Source organism: Camelus bactrianus, chromosome 6, assembly GCF_048773025.1.
Source record: "Camelus bactrianus isolate YW-2024 breed Bactrian camel chromosome 6, ASM4877302v1, whole genome shotgun sequence".
Classification (NCBI taxonomy): domain Eukaryota; kingdom Metazoa; phylum Chordata; class Mammalia; order Artiodactyla; family Camelidae; genus Camelus; species Camelus bactrianus.
In genome coordinates this window covers 31348961-31368861 of record NC_133544.1, presented here as the reverse complement: position 1 = coordinate 31368861, position 19901 = coordinate 31348961, and the positions used below count along the sequence as shown (strand labels likewise).

The 19901-nt window shown below is 42.9% G+C and overlaps 2 long non-coding RNA genes across 3 annotated transcripts in view; one reads left to right on the top strand and one right to left on the bottom strand.

Moving 5' to 3' along the window:
* LOC123618848 (uncharacterized) overlaps positions 1-19901 on the bottom strand; it is a 282431-nt gene that overhangs the window by 84639 nt on the left and 177891 nt on the right. For both annotated transcript variants that reach the window (XR_012507488.1, XR_012507489.1), the window contains exons 9-10: positions 15798-15870; positions 7455-7498 (exon numbers count right to left, since the gene is read on the bottom strand). This is a non-coding gene — a long non-coding RNA (uncharacterized LOC123618848). The remainder of the gene's footprint in view (positions 1-7454; positions 7499-15797; positions 15871-19901) is intronic.
* Positions 13298-19199, top strand: LOC123618858 (uncharacterized). Its single transcript, XR_006727326.2, has 3 exons — positions 13298-13396; positions 14593-14663; positions 18897-19199. It is a non-coding gene; the product is annotated as an uncharacterized LOC123618858 (long non-coding RNA).

Sequence of the window (19901 nt, the reverse complement as noted above, 5' to 3'; positions counted from 1 at the left end):
AGCAGGAAGACTGTAACGGCAGGGAGGCTGTTAGAGTAATCCAGATGAGATGACAGTGGCTTAGCTCAGGATGTAGCGTGGAGATGGTAAGAAATGATCAGTTTGTGACTATATTTTGAAAGCAGAACCAACGGAATCCACTAAAAGATGAGATATGGGGTATAAAGAAAGACAGGAGTCAAAGGTGACTTCAAAATTTTGAGCCTGAGTAACTAGGAAAATGGAGTTGCCATTGACTGAGAAGGTCAGGGCTGCCAGCAGAGCAGGTTCAAAGGAGAAGAATGATAGTACATTTCAGACAAGATAAGTTTGAAGTGGAGATGCTAACAAGGCAGTTGCATATGCCAGTCTGGAGTTCAGGAGTAAGGTCTGGGTTGGAGATCTGCCGATGGTATTTGAAGCCAAAGACATGATGAGATCATCAAGGAAATGAAGTCAAAGAGAGAAGAGAAGAGGTTTGAGACCTAGGGAACTCTAACCCTGAAAATTTGGGGAGAAGAGGATGAATCAGAAGAGACAGAGAAGATTTCACTGAGACAGGAAGAAAATTAAAGAGAGCATGGGGTCCTGGAAGCCTAGTGAAGAGAGCATATCCAGGAGAGAAAGGTTTCACTCATGTCAAATGATGCTCAAAGGTCAAGCAAAGTGAGGACTGTGGTTTATCTTTGGATTTAGCCAATGGAGATCGTTTGTGATCTCAACAAGAAGAATTTGACAGAGTGAGTTCAGGAGGATGGGAGGAGAGAAACTGAAGATAGCTATTACCTACATCTCTTCCAAGGAATTTTGTTGCAGAGAAATAGGATGGTAGCTGATGTGGGAAAGAAGAGTAAAGAAAAAGTTGAGGTTTTGCTTGTGTTTTTTTTTTGTTTGTTTGTTTGTTTTTTTTACTTTTTAATGTTTATATGGGAACAAAAACTGCATGCTTATATACTCATGGGAATGACTCAGTAGAGAGGGAAAATTCATGATGTAGGAGAAAGAAAGACAGATTGCTGGAAGGATGTCCTTGGAAAGACAAAAGGAGATGGATATGTATCTGAGCTAAAGTACACAGAGGCAGAGTACGTGTGAGATGTGGGTTGGGGTAGAAGTGGTGGTGGGGATCAGTGGAAATTCTCTCCTGATTACTTCACTTGTCTCAGAGAACTGGAAATAAGATTACCTATCAAGAGCAAGGATGGGGAAGGAGGTGCAGGGAGTTTGAGAGTCATCTCGGACACTAAGGGGAGTGTATAGGGGTGGGGATGGTCTCGCTCAAAGCAGGTGTCCTCTGTCTGGATATCTGTTAATGGATTTGGGGTCTGGCAAAGCCCTACTGTTAACCAAATGCTGCAGCTGCAGCTTCGTGGAGGATGATGGAAAGGGCTGGTGGGAAATACGGTGAATGAGAGCTTGGGGCTAGAATGGCATCTGGAGCCTTTGAACAAAGGGTTGCTCCCATTTCTGAAGTTGGGAGGTGGGCAGCAAAGGACAACCCTAAAAAGAAATGAGGCCACAGACTCACCCGAGGTCAAAGAGAGTCAGCACATGCTGTGCCCTTTTCGGGGCAGATGACCAAGGTATAGGCCAAGATAGTTGCTTGGCCTCAAATGGCCTCTGATCCAGCTTTTGGGGCTTCCTTCTAAGTCACCTGACAGAAAGGACCATGAACAGAAAGGGACAAAAACTGGGAGCTCAAAAGGGACAATTTAGGGGCTGGGTCAGATGTTCAGAGCCACAGTCCCTGCGGTGGAGGGGAGCAAGAGCAGAGAGCAGTGCAGTGGAACAGAGACAACAGCAGTGAGTTACATGACTCTCCAGGGTGAGGCTGCCCCACAGATGGAGTAACTGGCTTTCTGGTGGGGAGGGAATCAGCCCAGCTACCTGACTCCATCTTGCAGCTTGTTCTTCAGAGAACAGATGCTCTGCCAAGTGGCCTAGCCTCATGCAAGTTGGCCAGGCCTATTCAGGAGTCTTCCCAATACCAAGAGGAAATGGGAGAGACTGAAGAATGTGGATTAAGCACCTCCAGCTGCTGACATGCTGCTGACGGTGGCAGATCAGAAGGGCTGAGTGGCAGCGCTGAATGCATGCTCCGCAGTACTCGACTCAACTGCGCTCAGGTGGCTGGTGTTCAGGGTACTTGAAATTATTTATTTAGATCCATCAGCTCTATGTGGGAAGGCTGATTAGTGTCAGCAGACGCGTGTGAGGAGCCCAGGGAGTCACAGAGCCAATGTGTCAAAGCTCACACTTGCCTAGCCCATGCATGGCCACTCCTGCCCCAGGCAGTTCCTAAGTGGACCTCCTCCTCCTTCTCTTGGTGACTGTGGAAGAGTGAAAAGGGCCCATGTCTTGTGATTCGGGCAACAATCTGACTATCCAAGGGACAGATATGTGTGTTACTAATTCCTGTACCTCCCAAGTAAGGAAAATAGACAATTCTTGGTGAGCATCTAAAATGGAGGTCAGAGCAAAGAACTAACGCAGTAGGGCCCCTTTGGGTGGGGGAGGTACCCTCACATGTACAATATTTTACTGTAATAGGGAACATCTACTGGCTATTTGATTAGTTCTCTTTTCTGAGTACTATTTCTCTGCTCTCCCAAGAATCACATCCTGTGTGACAGGAGCCCCTAAAGGGCCCAAAGCTACCCATTTTCTGCCTCAGGACATTTGCACGTGCTGTTTCCTGGACCTAGATCTCTCTTCCTCCAGCACTTTCCCTGATTAACTCCTTTTTATCTCTCAGATTTCAATTTACATATCATTTCCTAAAAACTACCTTCCTAGGCCTTCCAATGTAGATTAGTTCTCTCCATTATTCTCTCTCAGTTTCCTATTATAATCTTCCATCATGTTTATCGTAAGTGTTGTTATATTTTTATTTATTGTCATTTGGTTTAATGTCTGTTTTCCCCAGAAGAATTTAGGAGAAGGGCATGGCGACCATATCTATTTTGTAGAACACTGATCCCCAATATCACGTACTGTGCAGTCAGTTGGCACTTAATTAATGTTTGTTGAATGAATAACCCATCATTTGCTGCTGTTGATAAAAGAAAAGGATGAAAAAACTCAAAATGGCTGAAAGATTTAAATATAAGGCAAGACACTACAAACCTCCTAGAAGAAAACATAGGCAAAACATTCTTTGACATAAATCTTAACAACGTTCTCCTAGGCAGTCTACCCAGGCAATAGAAATAAAAGCAAAAATAAACAGATGGGACCTAATTAAACTTATAAGCTTTTGCACACCAAAGGAAACCATAGGCAAAATAAAACAACAACCTACAGAACGGGAGAAAATATTTGCAAATGATGCAACTGACAAATGCTTAATTTCCAGAATATATAAACAGCTCATACAACTTAATAACCAAAAAAAAAAAAACAACAACCCAATCCAAAAATGGGCAGAAGACCCAAACAAACAATCTCTTATGAAGACATATAAATGGGTAACAGGCACATTAAAAAAATGCTCAATATCGCTAATTATCAGAGAAATGCAAATCAAAACTACAATGAGATATCACCTCACACCAGTCAGAATGGCCATCATTCAAAAGTCCATAAACAATAAATGTTAGAGAGGGTGTGGAGAAAAGGGAACCCTCCTACACTGTTGGTAGGAATGTAGTCTGGTGCAGCCATTATGGAAAACAACATGGAGATTCCTCAAAAAACTAAAAATAGACTTATCATATGCTCCAGCAATCTCACTCATGGGCATATATCTGGAGAAAACACTAATTCAAAAAGATACATGCACTCTAGTGTTCATTGCAGCACTATATACAACAGCCAAGACATGGAAACAACCTAAATGTCCATCAACAGATGACTAGATAAAGAAGTTGTAGTTTATTTATATAATGGAATACTATTTAGTCATAAAAAAGAATAAAATAATGCCATTTGCAGCAACATGGATGGACCTGGAAATTGTCATACTAAGTGAAGTGACCCAGAAAGAAAGAAAAGTATCATATGATGTCACTTATAAGTGGACTCTTAAAAAAAAAGACACAAATGAATTTATCTACAAAACAGACACAGACTCACAGATACAGTAAACAAACTTACGGTTACTGGGGGGAAAGGGGGTGGGAAGAGATAAATTAGGAGTTTGAGATTTGCAAATACTAGCTATTACACATAAAATAGATAAACAACAAGTTTCTTCTGTATAGCACAGGGAACTATATTCAATATCTTGTAGTAACCTGCAATGAAAAAGAATACGAAAAGGAATATATGTATGTATGTGTATCACTGAAACCTTATTCTGTACACTAGAAAGTGGCACACTATAAACTGACTATATTTCAATAAAAAATTTTTTTAAAAAAAGAAGAGGATGACATCTCTCCAGTGGGCCAGAGTCCAAGCATACTCTCCACCCTATGACTTGGACCGAGATCTGTAATGGATCAAATGTTTGTGTTCCTTCAAAATTCATGTGTTGAAACTCCAACCCCCAAGGTGATGGTATTAGAAGGTGTGGCCTTTGGGAAGTGATTAGTTCATAAGGATGGAGTCCTCATGAGTGGGATTTGTGCCCTTATAAAGGAAACTCCAGAGAAACTCCTCACTCCTTACTGCCTTGTGTGAACACAGTGAGAGGACATTCGTCTGCAGCCCAGAAGATGGCCCTCATCAGAATCAAACCAAGCTGGCACCCTGATCTCTAACTTCCAGCCTGCAGAACTGTGAGAAATAAATTTTGTTGTTTATAAGCCACCTAGTTTGTGGTATTTTGTTACAACAGCTGGAGCTAAGACAAGTTTTTAGAAACTACACATAGGACTTCTCACAAGATATAAGTAATATATTCTGGGTGCTGCACTGGCAAGGAGGAAAAAGAGATGGGAGGGCAAGAGGGATGAAAAGTCAACAGAGCACAACGTCCTGACTTACGGTGTTAAAGGGAGCTTCAGAACTCGAAGCCGGTGTGTGCTTGTGCTTAGTCTTTCATTTTATGTTGAACCGTCTTTGTATCCCAGGGATAAATCCCACTTGGTCAACGTACCTCTTTTAAGGTGTACTTGAATTCAGTTTGCTGATATTTTGTTGAGAAATTCTGAATCTATATCTTCTTCTCCTTAAGAAGAACTACCTACTCCTTGACACTTCAAACTTATAGTAACCCTACTGCTGTCTCCACTCCACACCCACCTCCCCGCAACACACCCAGTTACTTGACCCACACTTGCCTGTGACCAAATAAAATCCCTTCCCTGAGATGCCCAGTGGAAATGAAGAGAGAGATTTAGGTTCTCCCACAAGTAAATTGGGTGACCATGATCTATAGGTCAGAAAAGCAGAAGAGGTTTGTCTGCAGATAAAGAAGAATCAAACAGATGTGAAGGGAGGGACTGAGAGGAGAGGTGGAGAGAGAGCCCTGATGGTTCTAGTCCTTGTTTACAGCCTTTTCACGAAGTCCAGCTGCAAACTCACCTTCGGGCAAGTTGAGAAATCCATCTTTTGGATTAGGCAAGTTACCTCCTGAAAATGAATTCTAGGTAAATATAGTGATGTCACATGATTCATCCTGTTTAACCCTCATAACACTGCAATAGGAGAAGTACTATCACCCTCATTTTACAGATGCTTTTTGGCTATAAGAAATTAGTCCTTGCTTGAGAGTTAGTGAGACTTGAGTTCTAGTCTTAATTCTACCAAGACTGCAACGCCTGAAGCAAATGAACTTCTTTCAGCCTCAATCTTTCTCAAGAAGCAATTTTAGACTAGTGAAAAGGGTCAAGAATCTGGTTTGTAATTTACAAAATCAATGACCATGACCTAGAAGATTTTGAATGGGCAGGAGCTGTCAATGAGTCTAGCCTGTCTCCTCATTCCAAAGTGCATGGTATCCAAGATGCCTTCTAGCTCTAACACTCAACAGATTATTTTCTGGCTTCAATTACCAAGATGTTTACTCTCAATCATGAAAGAGCTGAAAATGGCTAATAAATTTGGTGGGATATTTGGACAACACAATTATATACCCACTCGTATCTGCAATAATTCTTTCTGGCTCGGAAAACCTTTGAAAATTTTCCCTTTTATTATGACTACATGGATCATTACTTGGCAAAGAAATTTCCCCTAATATTGATCTATGAACATAAAGAACTATGTGTCAGGATAAAAGGATATAAAAATAAAATCTATTAACTTATTGACAATAAAATTCAGGGCTGAATTTTCATGAAAACAAACCAACAAAAGCTACCATCAAAACAAGATGAGCTGAGAAAATACAACCTTAACTGACTTTCCCTGAGTAAGCAGTTCTCAAGTTAATGTTTCCCAGTGCTGGACCTCCAACATCTTCCTGAGATTGTTTAATGGAGAAATTTGATCCTCAAATTCCCAGTCTTGATCTTGATTGCCACATTCACTATGCTATCCCAGCACCTCATCTTCACAGTCATTAGCATTCCTTGAATGAATAAAATTCCAGAAAACCAAGATATCCTAACCTCACTGCATTAATGGGGAAACACATAATCAGAGCCTCGTATACCAGCATTGCATCTCACTGAGTTCCCAACTTGAAACCGAAAACTCATTAAAATAGATTCTGAGGATGATGGTCTACCAATTCTATTGGCAAGCAAAACACTCTCCAAAACTGTCACAAAATTTGTAATCAAGTGAAATGAGGAAACTGCTTATGTTTTGCAAATATCCAAGATGGAGAGAAACCAGATCTATTCATAGAATAATTCCTGGCATATATCAGGTGTTCAATAAGTGATTTTTAATGAGTAAATTAGCTTTACATTTTTCATACAGCTATCAAAGTTTTTAACTGTATATATATAATATGATAATATTTCATTACACATAAAAGGACAAAATATTTTCTTACTTTGCATTATTTGTCTGTGTTAATTCTTTACCTCAGTTTGAAAGTATACACCTGCTCAGGCATTCTAATGTGTATTCTTCCATATTGCTTTCTAAGGACCATCTTTTTTTTTTTTTTAAAGTATAGTCAGATACAATGTGTCAGTTTCTGGTGTATAGCATAATGTTTCAGTCATACATACACATACATATATTCATTTTCATATTCTCTTTCATTGTAGATTACTATAAGATATTAAATATAGTTTCCAGTGCTATACAGAAGAAATTTGGTATTTTTAATCTATTTTATATATAGTAGTAAATATTAGCAATTTTCCCAATTTACCCCTATATCTTCTGACCTTTAATTACCTCATCACTTGAAGCTTAAATAAGAATGGGGAAAACTCCACTAACTGGGCCACTTAAGAAGAGTCCTTTTAGATGCCTGTCCAAGGCATCTAAATACTGTTTTTCGCCCCTTGCCATACAGATATGTATATAGATAGATACAGAGACATAGAGATATAGATATAAACAGAAATAGAGATGTAAATTTCAGCTTTGCTTGCCTTTGTCCAGTGCAGTAAAAATCCTGAACTTACCTCCTCCTGCTCCAAGCAGCACTCGCCGCAGTGGTGTCCTCCACCTGTAACAGAGCCGTTCGTCTTCATTAGACGCTGGGTCACTGGCCTTCATTAGCCTGCTGCAGCCTCTCATTTGATTTGCATTGCAGGCTCCTCAGATAGGTAATGATTCTAATTTTGAAAATCTCCAGAGGTTACAGCAAAGAAGCTGGGCCAGAAAGAAAGATGGACGGAAAGGACAGGAGTGGTGCTGACTCCCCTCACCCCTGCCTGACGCTGCATCCTCTAGAGAGACAAGCTGCAGGCTGGTTGGGATCCTAGAGCTTAGGGGCCTGAGACTTGTTCTAAACCAGTTTTTCTTCAGTAAATGGGCATTCATAGTTATTGCCTCTGAAAGCTTGACAAAGGGAAAGCAGAACTTTAGTCTGAAACCATCAAAGGCTTTTAAAATGTACCAGCTCCCTTTGTGCCCCGTTCTCCTTTATATGCTACACAACTGCTGCACCAGTGTGCCCCCTCCCTTCTTGCCTCAGGGCCTTTGCACATGATGTTCCTTGGGCCTGGATCTCATTTCCCTCAGCAATTCCCTGTTAAATTCCTATTATTTCTCAGGTCTTGGTTTATATATCATTTCCTAAGAAATACCTCACTTGGCCCCCTGGTCTAAATCAGTTCCCTCTTTTATTCTCTTTTAATATCCTAGCCTCTTCCCTCATCATACTTATTCTAAGTGTCACTCTATATTTATTTGTTGTCTTTTGGTTTATCGTCCTCAGAGGAATTTAGGAGGATGCTGAAAACTGAATGTTTGTGTCCCTCCTCAGATTCTTATGTTGAAGCCCTATGGTTTGGCATTTGGAGGTGGGATCTTTGGGATGAAGTCATGCGGATGGGGCCTCCGTGATGGAATTGATGTCCCTATAAGGAATGAAGAGACCAGAGCTCTCTCTCTGCTGTGTGAGGACACAGTGAGAAGGTGGCTGTCTACAAGTCCGGAACAGGGTCCTCAGCAGAACCTGACTATACCGGCACCCTGATCTTGGACTTCCAGCCTCCGGAACTGTGAGAAATAAATGTTAGTTGTTTAAGCCATCCAGTCTATGGTATTTTTGTTAAAGCAACTCAGGTGGACCAGGACAAGGGAGACTATGGAGACCACATCTATTTTGTACAACACTGTATCCCCAGTAGTGAGCTGGCACTTAGTTCATATCTGCTGAATGCACAACCCATCATTGGCCACTGTTGATAAAAGAAAAGGCAACATCTTTCCAGTGGGCCAGGGTCTGAGCACATTCTCCACCCTGCAATCTGGGCTGAGGGTCTTACTAACCATACGCAGGACTGCTCACAGGATGTACGTGATACACCCTGGGCTCTGGCACCAGCATTATCGAGAAATAAAAAGAGGTAGGAGGGGGGAGCCCGATGAAAAGTCAACAGGGTACAAAGTCCTTATTCCCAAAGTGTTAAAGAACACATTAGAACTCAAAGCCACCTGTACACCAGAAATTAACACAACATTGTAAACTGACTATACTTCAATTAAAAGAAAAAAAACCCCAAAAACTCCAAGTCAGTGTGGTCTTGTGCTGCATCTTTTATCTCACAGGGGTTTTCCTCTCCCCTGAGGAGAACTACATACTCCTGACACTCCCCAGACTATGACTACGCCAGCACTGAGCCTGGCCCTCTGGCTGGAGTTTGGCTTCTGGTTTGCTCCATCAGGCAGGCTGTACAGACGCTTGACTGAACCAGGGGTGCTCAGTTTTGCTGTCAATAAGGCCAACTTATTGTTCCAGTTTCCTATGGATACTGTAACAAAGTGCCCCAAAGTAAATACAGATGTATTATCTTCCATCTCTGGAGGCCAGACATCTAAAATGAGTCTCACTGGGATAACATCAGTTGGCAGAGCTGTTTTCCTTCCTGGAAGTTCTAGGGGAGAATCCCTGTCCTTGCCTTTTCCCCTTTTCAGAGGCTGTCTGCATCCCTGGGTTCATGGCCCTCTCCCTCCATCTTCAAAGCCAGCAATTTGCATCTCGCTGCCCATTTGTCCACAGTGACATATCCCTATCATGCTCTTCTTCTCTGTCCTCCTTTTACTTCTGACAACCCTTGTGATTATACTGGACCCATCCGAATAATGCAAGAATCACCCCATCTCAGGTCCTTAAAATAATCACCTCTGTAAAGTCACTCTTGTCATGTAAAGTAAAATCTTCATAGGTTCCAAGGATTAGAGCGGGGACATCCTTGGAAAGCTTCTCTCTACCACACTGGTAACTTACTCCCAGGACAAGTCTCAAGAACAGGTAAAGAGTTTGTAGCCCCACCCCTGCCAGTTCCCCTGAGGAGTCAAAGAGTATAATAAGAAGGAACTGAGGACTGAAACTCTGATTAATAAACAGAAGGAGTGGCAGAATCCTAGTGGCATTGAGTCCTATTCTCCAGCATGTCAGCTACCACAGTCAATAAAAGCCACCTGCAAAAACATTTCAGGCCCTAAGAAAACTATGTTAAATAACAGATCGGAGTGACGTGAAGTCTCTGATATTTGCTGATAACAAATTTAGGGTATTCAGAGGTATATTTCAAAGCCATTTGTGTCAAGAATTGTTTCTGCTGCAAATAACAGAATAACCACATACCAGTGGCTCAAGCAATAAAGACATTTAATTATTTCATGTAACAGAAAGCTTAGAGGTACATGGCTCCAACATGGGGGCAGCAGCTGAGGGTCGGCAAGGACCCAGGCTCTGTCCATCTTTCTGCTCTGTCTTTCTTAGTAGGTCAGCAATATCTCTCCTCATGGTAATAAGATGGCTGCCATATTCCAAGAATCATATCTTCCCAAAACGTCATCCCAAGCACAAAGGGAAACAAGCATGTGGAGGAAGATCATTTCTCCCCCTGCTACTCTCTTTTATAAGACAGGAAAACTTTCCCAGAACTTCTCCTCAGGTATCATTGGCCATTCAGGTCACCAGTTACTCCCTGGCAAAGAAGAATGGCATAGACCAATCAGGAGTTGGCCTCTGGTGGGGGGAGGGCACACTGAGACTCCAAGCAGGACTGGGGCTCTGCTTAAAACAGAAGGGGATGGCTACTGGGTAGGCAACCAACAATGTCTGCCATATAAACAGTGACTATTATTTATTTCTAAACATGCTAATGCATAAATAGGTAGATCTCCATTCAAAATAAGGCAAGCTTTATGTTTTGATCTGAGATATTCATCTCAGTCTCATCAACTGGACAATTTTGGTTCAAATATACACAGTTACCCTAAATTTATCTGACCTTATTTTTAAAAAGGTGAGAGGTAATAGACTTTGTATTCATGGACAGATTCTCATGGGGTAATCATCCATTAAACACTGATTTACTAAGTATCTACCACATCCCTGGCACAGTGGCTAAGCACCAGGACTAAGAGAGTCCCTCTCTGTGGGTGATTATAATTAGGATGGTCACATGTTGTTACAGGTGCAAGCACATGAGACAAGGAGCTGTGCCTAGGGAGAGCACTATCTTGGGGTAAGGGGGAGTTTCTGGAGGATTGGACACTTAAAGAGTTCTGAAGGACAAGTGGAGTGGCCAGTTGATGCATGGGATAGGGACGAGGTTATGGGGTGAGAAGAGGATAAGGAAGTGCTCAGGCAAAGGAACCAGCTGTGCAAAGACTTGGAGGTAAGAGACCTCAGGCAAATTTTGAAAAGAAATATAATTCACTCTGGCAGGAGCAGAGTGTGACCAGTGGTGTGAGAAGAGAGAGAGGCTGCGGTCACGTCATGAATTTAGACTCTATCTCAAGGACAATGGGGAGTAACATAATCAGATTTGCATATTAGAAATCTAGCTACCAGGTGGAAAAATGGGTTAGAGACAGGCAGTGGCAGTTGGCCTCACTGGCCCCAGTGCTCACTGCCTCCTGCATCCCCATCCTTGCCATGGCCCCATAGTGAGCTGAGTGTGCTGCTCCACCTCTTGACTTGGGGCCAGGCCACGTGATTTATTTTGGTCAGTGTCAGGGGGGTAGAAGGAACCGTGTGCCACTGCAAAGCCTAGGCCTTAAGAGGCCTTGGGTGTTTCCACCTGCCCTCTTTTGCCTCTGCCTTCGCCCGGGGCACTCTGGGCCCAGGAGGAAGATGGGAGACAAATGGAGCAGAGCCACCCCTGCTGCTGCAGCCTGAAGCACAGCCAGCCCAGCTGCCCCACAAACTCATGGGAGAGAAATAACTGTCTTTGATTTTACAAGGTGTTGACGTTCTCCAGTCTACAGTACTACTGTGACTATTGCTAAGAGAGGGCCACATAGAAGAGAATGACATATTAGGCGACTGTTGGAGCTGTCAGGTGAAAGCTTATGGTCACCTGCACCAAGATGATGAGGGAGGAGATGGAGGAAAAGAGAGAGATTCAAAGATACCTAGAAAATAGAATTGCCATGACATAGTCACTTACGGAGAGGAATTAGTTAAGAATGTCTCTTGTGCTTCTCCCTTGGGTAACTATTCACTGAGATGGGAATGTAGGGGTAAGAAAATGGGTTTAGTTATGTTAAATCTGAGGCAGCTATGTGATGTCCAAGGGGAAAGGTCCAGTAGACATGGGTCTAGAACTTGGCAAGGTCTCAGCTGGGCCATAATGCACACATATGTGGTCTGGTTAGGGACCGTCAAGGGAAGAGAAAAGAACAAGGAGAATGTGGAGGGTGGACCTCTGAGGAGGCCAGCATTCAAGGACAAATGAACAAGAGCCCTCAGAGAAGACCAAAGAAGAGCAGCCAAGAGAAGGAGAAATGCCTAGGGAGGGTAGTGTCCTGGGGGCAGATGAGAGGGCTCCCAGAGGAGGCTGAGGTCAACTGTGCAGAAAACCGGCGAGAAAAGGGGCAAAGAATTTATAAGGAACAACAAAGAATTTACCCAATTTACAAACAAAGAAAGGAAAGAGATTTTTGCCCAAGAAATTTCAGACAGTCCCACAGTAGATGAGTCAATAAAGCCCTAATCACAAGATTAGACGCTGAGACTTACTGAGATGTTCACAAAGTAAGCAAAAGTATGATACACGGCCTTTCGTGTCATCATCCTCTCCCGGTCCCTCTGAGCAAGCGGTGCCTTGGTGCAGAACCTTGCCTCACCTGCAGCAAGTTACTGTGCCATCCAGGCCGTTCTACCCACAGGGCCTGGTAACCCTGACCAGTCTGTGAGAAGCAGCATCGGTCAGGTGCCAGGGCTGGCTGAGCCCCTCTAACTCTTCCCATTGACCCAAGCAAACTTTCTGGATTCCCCGGAGGCCCCTGCTCCATCCAGCCTGGCTTCTGCTTGGATCCAGGGTAACTCCCACTTTCAACAGCATAGGCGGCTCTTTCCCCTTATGTTCTGAGTTCTGCAGATGGGCTATGGGCTGAAATATCAATACCCCTTCCACAGGGGGCAGGGAGGGGGCGCTAGAGAGGAGGTGAGGACGGGAGCCTGTAAAGAAGCGTGTGCACGGATGCACGTGGCCACCCGAGTCCAGCACAGGACTTGCTGGCTCTGGAGCAATTCTCACATTTACGACCTCAGCAATTGCTCAGGTTGGGGAATGCCAGGCACTTGAAGTTTGTTTTCCTGTTCAATTGGAACTGACATTTCCCCAAGATTGGATTACTTTGAAATCCAGAAATTGCAGCTCAGATAGTTCATAAATTTATTTCTGTTCCACCTTGTAGCAGTTATTACAAAGACTGATCAGCCAAAGAATATGGGCTTTCTGCTTTTTATATCCTGTTTTATTGCAGTCACCTTTTAAGATCAGGTGGTGTGGTTAGCAGGGTGGGGTTGGCTCACAGGCAGCGGGTAAGGGTGGAACTGAGTAGAGAGAGGCATCCTCTCACTCATGGACTCCGTCTGCTGCCTACTCCACCCGCTGCCTACTCCACCCAGTCTCCTGGAGGAAGGGTCTGGAAAAAGGTATCAAGTGTCCTGGGAGGAAGGTGCAAAAGGGGATGTGTTAAGAGGTACCAGAAACCCCCCACTACATTGGAGGCAAACCCAAAAGAATTTGAGTGGGGCAGCCATTCCCTCCACCTCCGCCCCTTACGGCCACCTTCAGAGCAGGTGCAGGAAGGGCTGGGCCACTGGCCAGAGGGAAGAGGTTGTAACCCAGAGAGGCATTTTAGGACTTCAAGGGGCTGAAAGTCATCAGTCCTTGTGTGAGTGTGTGGGTGTTTGTGTGAGAGAGAAAGAGAGAGATTTATTTGTTATATAAACATTCACCTACCAGAGGCAGACCCTGGGTCAGCAATAAACTGTCCCTGTCTTTCAGAAGCTCCCAGTTACGCAGGGTCCCTGAGCTGAGAGCCACGATGGGGGGGTCCAGGTGCTAGTGGAGTGCTACGGAGAGCTTGTTGGAGGAAGTGGAGGCTTCTGCTTGGAAGGCCCTTTGATGCGAGATGATTGCCTTCTAAGTAGTTAGGCCCAGATTACCAAAACAGGAAAGGAGGCTGGGGTGTGGGGCAGAAACCTACTCCGAGAATGACAACTGTGCATTTGATGGCTTAGCAGGGTGGGGAAGACTCCCCCTGGTTGATATCCTGGTTCTGTCATTTGCTAGCTCTATAGACTTAACCGTTTTGTGCCTCCATTTCTTTACTTATAAAAAGGGGCAAAAATGGCTTCTGTTGGCTGCACACTGCAGGCCTGTAAGACCAGCACTTGCTCAGCTTCAAGACCAAAGAAAGAGAGCAGAGTCAGCGGCACAGACATCAATTAAACCATGGCTAGGGGCACCTTACACATCTGAAGCAAGGTCCCGGAGTGACACCCCATTGTGTGCAGGCTGACAGATGGTGTGGCAGGACATGGCCGCAGCCTTTGCTCCCTTGGGGGAGGGGGGGTGGCAGGCAGGTATAGAGGGAATTGACATCAGGTTGGCTCATCAGTCACCAGGGAAGCCAGCAGAGGGGCATGCCCCTCACCACCCTTTGATAAGCCATCATGGTGGCTCAAGTTAGACCAGTTATTAGCTGGGGCCTGGGACAAATATGTAGGAAGGTCAGTTATGTGAGTTCGGTGCAGGGGAAACAGGCACTGGTCAAGCAGGGGGGTGCACACAGAGCAAGGGAACAGCCATCCTGAGTGGCCTGACCATACAGCTTCCCTCACAGGCTTGCTGAGAGGACTGAATGAGAAAACCTACGCACTGTCTGAGGATGACTGCTGGCACCAGGAGCTCTCAGTAAGTGCGGCCCTCTTAAGGGGGCAGGGCCCAACTTTGTATGTGAATTTCAGAGGGAAGAGGAGGGTGAGGAAGAGTCAGGACCTGCACCCTTGTTCCTTGGGCCCTGTTCATGCAGGGTAGATAGCTGACCCAGTCATAGTCACCCTGAGAGTTAATGGACAACTTATTTTAAATGAGAAAAGGAGAGCAAAATATTTCTTCATCTATCACGTCTTATTTGGGGTTTAAACACCAGCTGTCATCCTCACGCATCCACTTGTGCAATAAATGGCTAGGAGCACAGTCTACCTTTCTTAACTGAGAGAATGTCATCTCAAAGTGGTGAAATAACCTCTCCCAAGTCTCACGCTGAGACTACTGAAGAGTAGGGGTCTGCACTCTGATCCTCTAAACTACAGGCCCAGGCCTCCCAGTCAGTCACATTGCTCCCGGTCCTCTGGCACCCAGCAAGATCTGCCCTCCATCACTGCCGAGCTGGTCACACAGGTGGAATGATTTCATTGAGCAAGTCACGTTCAGGAACAGAAAATGTCACCTTAGGCGTTTTCTTGGATGTTTGATTTTAATATCAAAGTTAGTTCTGACCATAACGAGCAAATACTTAGTGATTGAGTCTCTTAGGTTTCTCTGACAGCAAAGAATGAAGCCTGAGAAGCAAGTTAGCCTTGAAGGGTCAGCAGAAGGGGACAGGGAGCACTGGGTGACTGTTACCGGTGTGAATAGGGACTTGACTTTGCATTGTAATTCTGCTTGGCTGTTTATCCAAAGAAAAACTGTGGCTTATAATTACAGAAAATCAGTAGCTGGTATTATTAATAATAGCAAAACAAAAAAAGCTATTTGCACAGCAAATAATTTGTGGTAATGTTTTGTAATTGATAGTCATTTCTATTATTTAAATACTAATTAATTCTTGTACTAAGCAAGGTATTGACTACTTCCTATGGCAGCTCCCCTAGCTTAAAATCATTCCTTATTGTTTTTTTAGATAATTAAAATGCAGTTTATTTGTTCTATTTGTGGGTATTGATAGGACTGCACCTTCTGGGAGAGCTGTATGGGCAGTTTATGCAAAAGCAACCATATGTAAGCTCTGGTCCTTCTAAGAAGCCAGCCTGATGCTTTTCTTACCAGTAGAATTTCCAGAACATTCCCTGGTAATTTGTCTGCATGGTCCCCCTGTTGTTGGCTTCCTTTAGTCCATCTGTGAAATGAGAAGAGTGAAATCTGTGAATGCAGCTGTCACTTTGCAGCAATGACCTGGCAGGTCAGAGTCTGGCAAGTTGCAGGGGCAAGTCCCTCTACCTTTCCAGGCCTGTAGGCCTCCTCTCCAGGCCTGTAAAATGACGGAGAGGGAAGTGGTCATCCTTAAAAGTTTTCAGAGCTCTAAATTGAATGAGTTAACAGAACCAGTGAATATGCTTTCCTGCAGGTGCACTGAATGCTCTAACTGCTGAAAAGAGGAAAAACACAAAAAGATTAATGGGCCAGTGTCACTTGAGGATTCACAGCCAACAAACATGAGCTGTGTGTTCCTGTTTAGTATCTCTGCATCTTTCTGAAGGCTGAGTTTTACTATTTGACTCCTTCTATCCCTTTAAACAACAGGATGCACATAAAATAGAATCTACTGAATCTCAGCTGAGGCTCTAGGCTGATGTCTTATATGACGTATTCCAGAATATTTTTCCAAGTTTATTTACAAGATGGGAGTCTTTACATTCCATTTATTGGGCATCTTAATTTTGTTTTTGTTTCTGTCTCAGGAAGAGAGACAGAAGCTGTCTTATAAGCTGTCAGCCCTCACCTCACAAGGTCAGAGCTTGTAGAGAAAAGTCAACTCTAGCATGTGAACTTGCTGTATTGCTACTGCCGGCTTGTGGTTGTGCAAATCCGTTGGTTTCCGCAACCTTGAGAGATCAAGACCACGGATTAGCATTTCTTATAATTCCATTAGCTTTGTTCTGTTCCATGGCTTCACGTCACAGTCCTAACCCCACCCAGCTATCTTGCAAATGTGTTTTGCTGGTTGTAAGAAGCATTTGCTCTGAACTAAAGCCTGGCACTGGATTATTACTCACGGATGGAGCCTCTTCTCCATCTTGGACCAACCAATGCTGAGTACTTTCCTGAATCACATTAGAAGGTTAAGTCTCATGACACAAGAAGTCTTGTCTGGTTGGTTGAGTTTTCTTTCAGGTGGTATCCTCCAGCTCAATAGCTGTCCCATCAGCCTACTGAACAGGTCTAGTGTCAGGCCTATACCTTCCCCCAAATTCATTTGCCCCACCTTGAATAAGCTGTCGTGAGCCTTGCCAACCCATCCTGAGATCAGAGACAGTGCCTCTTGGGATGTTAAACAACACTTGGAAGAGGCCAAACAAGTAAACATGGGTAATTTATAAATAAGAAAACTGTCAGAGAACCAAAGGACTACCCCCTAAATTGACTTTGGACTTTCCCTCTGCTGGAATTCATTAAGAAATAATGTTGATGAAACTAAACTTTTTTTTTTGATAAAAGAAATAGTGAGGAGGGACATGCCCTAGACATTAAAATATAATATTAAGCTGAAATAAATAAGCATTTGGTACAATTGCAGAAACAGATGTATCAAGAAGAGATAACTTAGATAAACACCTTGATACTTACAGCTGAGCTATAATAAAGGAAGAATTACAAATTCAATAAATGTATTTGGAGGAGAAAAAGAATTAAGTTAGAAATTTCTCCCATAGCACTTTACAAACTAATTTTCAAATGGATGATATGGGTAAGACAGGTACATATACAAAATGAAACTTAAAATGTCATAAGAAACTGTCAAAATATTTTTTATCTAACATCTAGATGGCAAAGGACTTTTTAAACATAAACAAAGGGTGAAGATCAAACAGATCTGAATAAATAAAAATTTAAAACATCTGTATATTCAAAAAGCATTCATATTCAAAGAAAAACTATGAGAGAATGGTTATCAGGGAGGGATTCTGGGAAGATAACAGTGACAGTGGCCATGGTTTTTAGAACTCCCGGACTCTCCACATAAAACTAATGCAGCTAGATAGCAAGAAATTAAAACTCAGTCGACAACATTTACAACAAGGTTAAGTGAAGAAGTATTATCCCCCAAACCCGAACATAGAAGCCAGTGAGTCAAACCACCAATAGCTTCAAGATCTTCAAGGTGTCAGCATGTGTCCCAGGGGAGCGTGGCGGGGTTGGGGGAGGGGGTAATCTGACGGAAGCACGGCAGGCTGACTTGAGAACAGCAGATGAAACTGGGAGGGAATCCGTCCAATGGAGTAGTGGTGAATAAGTGCAAAAAGGTCTGTGAGGAGGTCTTGAAGGGCCCCAGAGGAGTCTCTATCTTGCCAATACACAAGTAACCATTCAAGGCTCCTCTCTGACAGAGTTCCCAGTAATTTTACAGGTTGTAGTCGTTTTTGTACCCTTATTCTGTTGTGTCTATAAGATGGCATGAAGCAAATTAGTAATTCTAGAATATTCTACTAATTCTTCGAGAACCAGGATTTTTGGCTTGGAAGAAAGGAGATGTAGATGTACTACAGATGAAGTAAGTAAAAACGTTATAGTCCTGCAATTGAATTGGAAATATCAGTATGAACTCATGAGGTGGGTGTGTGTTATGTGTTCAGTTCTGCTACAATATGACATATGTGTTTCTAAAATTCACCACAGTATGCAATAAAAACCACCTGGATTATGGTAAAAATGGAGGGAAGGGCATAACACTCAAAAATTTCATTAGTGACACATTTTTTAAAAAGGATAGATATTTAGCAACAATGGTAGCTCAGTTAAATGATTCAGAAACACAAAACATAAAAACTACAATTAATATGGGACTTTGCCTTGAAAAAGACCTGAAGTTTGCTTGTGGAAGTGGCCATTGGAAGGCTCCTTAATTATTATGAAGCAGTGGAAAGAGGTTTACCTGAAATTGGACAATAAGTTGTACCAGATGTGGTTGACTGGCTCATTGTCCTCTGTTGGGCATTGGTGCTGAACACAAGAGTTATGCAATCTTTTGCAGCCTTAAATCCTAGGTCATGTGTTTCTGCCTTTGAGATAGGGATCTTTGAGGGATGCATTTATAGTTGATAGCTGCTTCATCACGATCAAAAATATTATCCAATGTATAGCGTTTTTCTCCAGTTAACTTCTGTGTCACTGCTGGAAACTCTTTTTCTTCTTTCTCACCTGCAGATGCAGCCTCACCTGACAGCTGAAAACTCTGAAAATTGTCTTGATGTTTGAAACCATCAAACCAGCCACGCAGAGCAATAAAAGGTGCCACTTCTGCAGGATTTGGAGATTTCTGTTTAAGGTCTTTGTATATAGATTGTGCTTTCTCTTTGATTGAGGAAAAGGTTATTCGTGACTTTTTTGCTGTTTTGTGCATTCTTACACAGTTTGGTTCAGCTGGGTGCAGTTTTCTGCCTTCACCTAATATTTCTCCTGTATAAAATCACCCACAGCCAAATAAATGCGAAATTTGTGTTGGGTTCACATCGTTCTTTAATATACCAATTGTATTTGAACAAATTTGTGTTTTCAAAACAAGCATTATAGCAAAATTGGCTGTATATAGATTTTTTCCCCATTAACTCCTCATCTCTGTCCACTAAAAGGACTAAAAATAATAACTAATGTTGTAGTAAAGTAGCAAAGAGCATCTCTAGCACCATATCCCACTAAAAGAAGTCAGGGCTGCTTGGAGGGATGGCTGATTCCAGGTGCAGGGCAGGAGATGCATAAGATGAGCCTGGAGTATCCTGTCATAGCAGACAGACAGGAAAGTATTAAGGACCACCAGGGTCCTGCCTGCAGGACTCAGAAGCCAATTGGGGAAGCTCCCACTGCCAAAGATGGAACAATGTGTATTTCAATAAGGATAGTAACTGTATAGATATCTATATTAAATCCATCAAATATGTTTAAATCTATGGATTCCTAATGCTATTTGAAAAAAAAATTGGTCACTTTTGGAGGATGAAAGATTCATTACCTTGAAGACTGATAAGTAAGACAAAGAATCAAGCACTCATCCTGCCTTCCCTTCAGGAACTATATCACTGGGTAACCAAATTGTAGATGCGAAGAAACATCTCTTTATGGAAGTATTCCAACTAATAAATGAAAAAAGAAATGATGGAATTAGAACATCACCATTTGCAACCTCCAGTGAATTCATGGATGCAGGCACTGAAC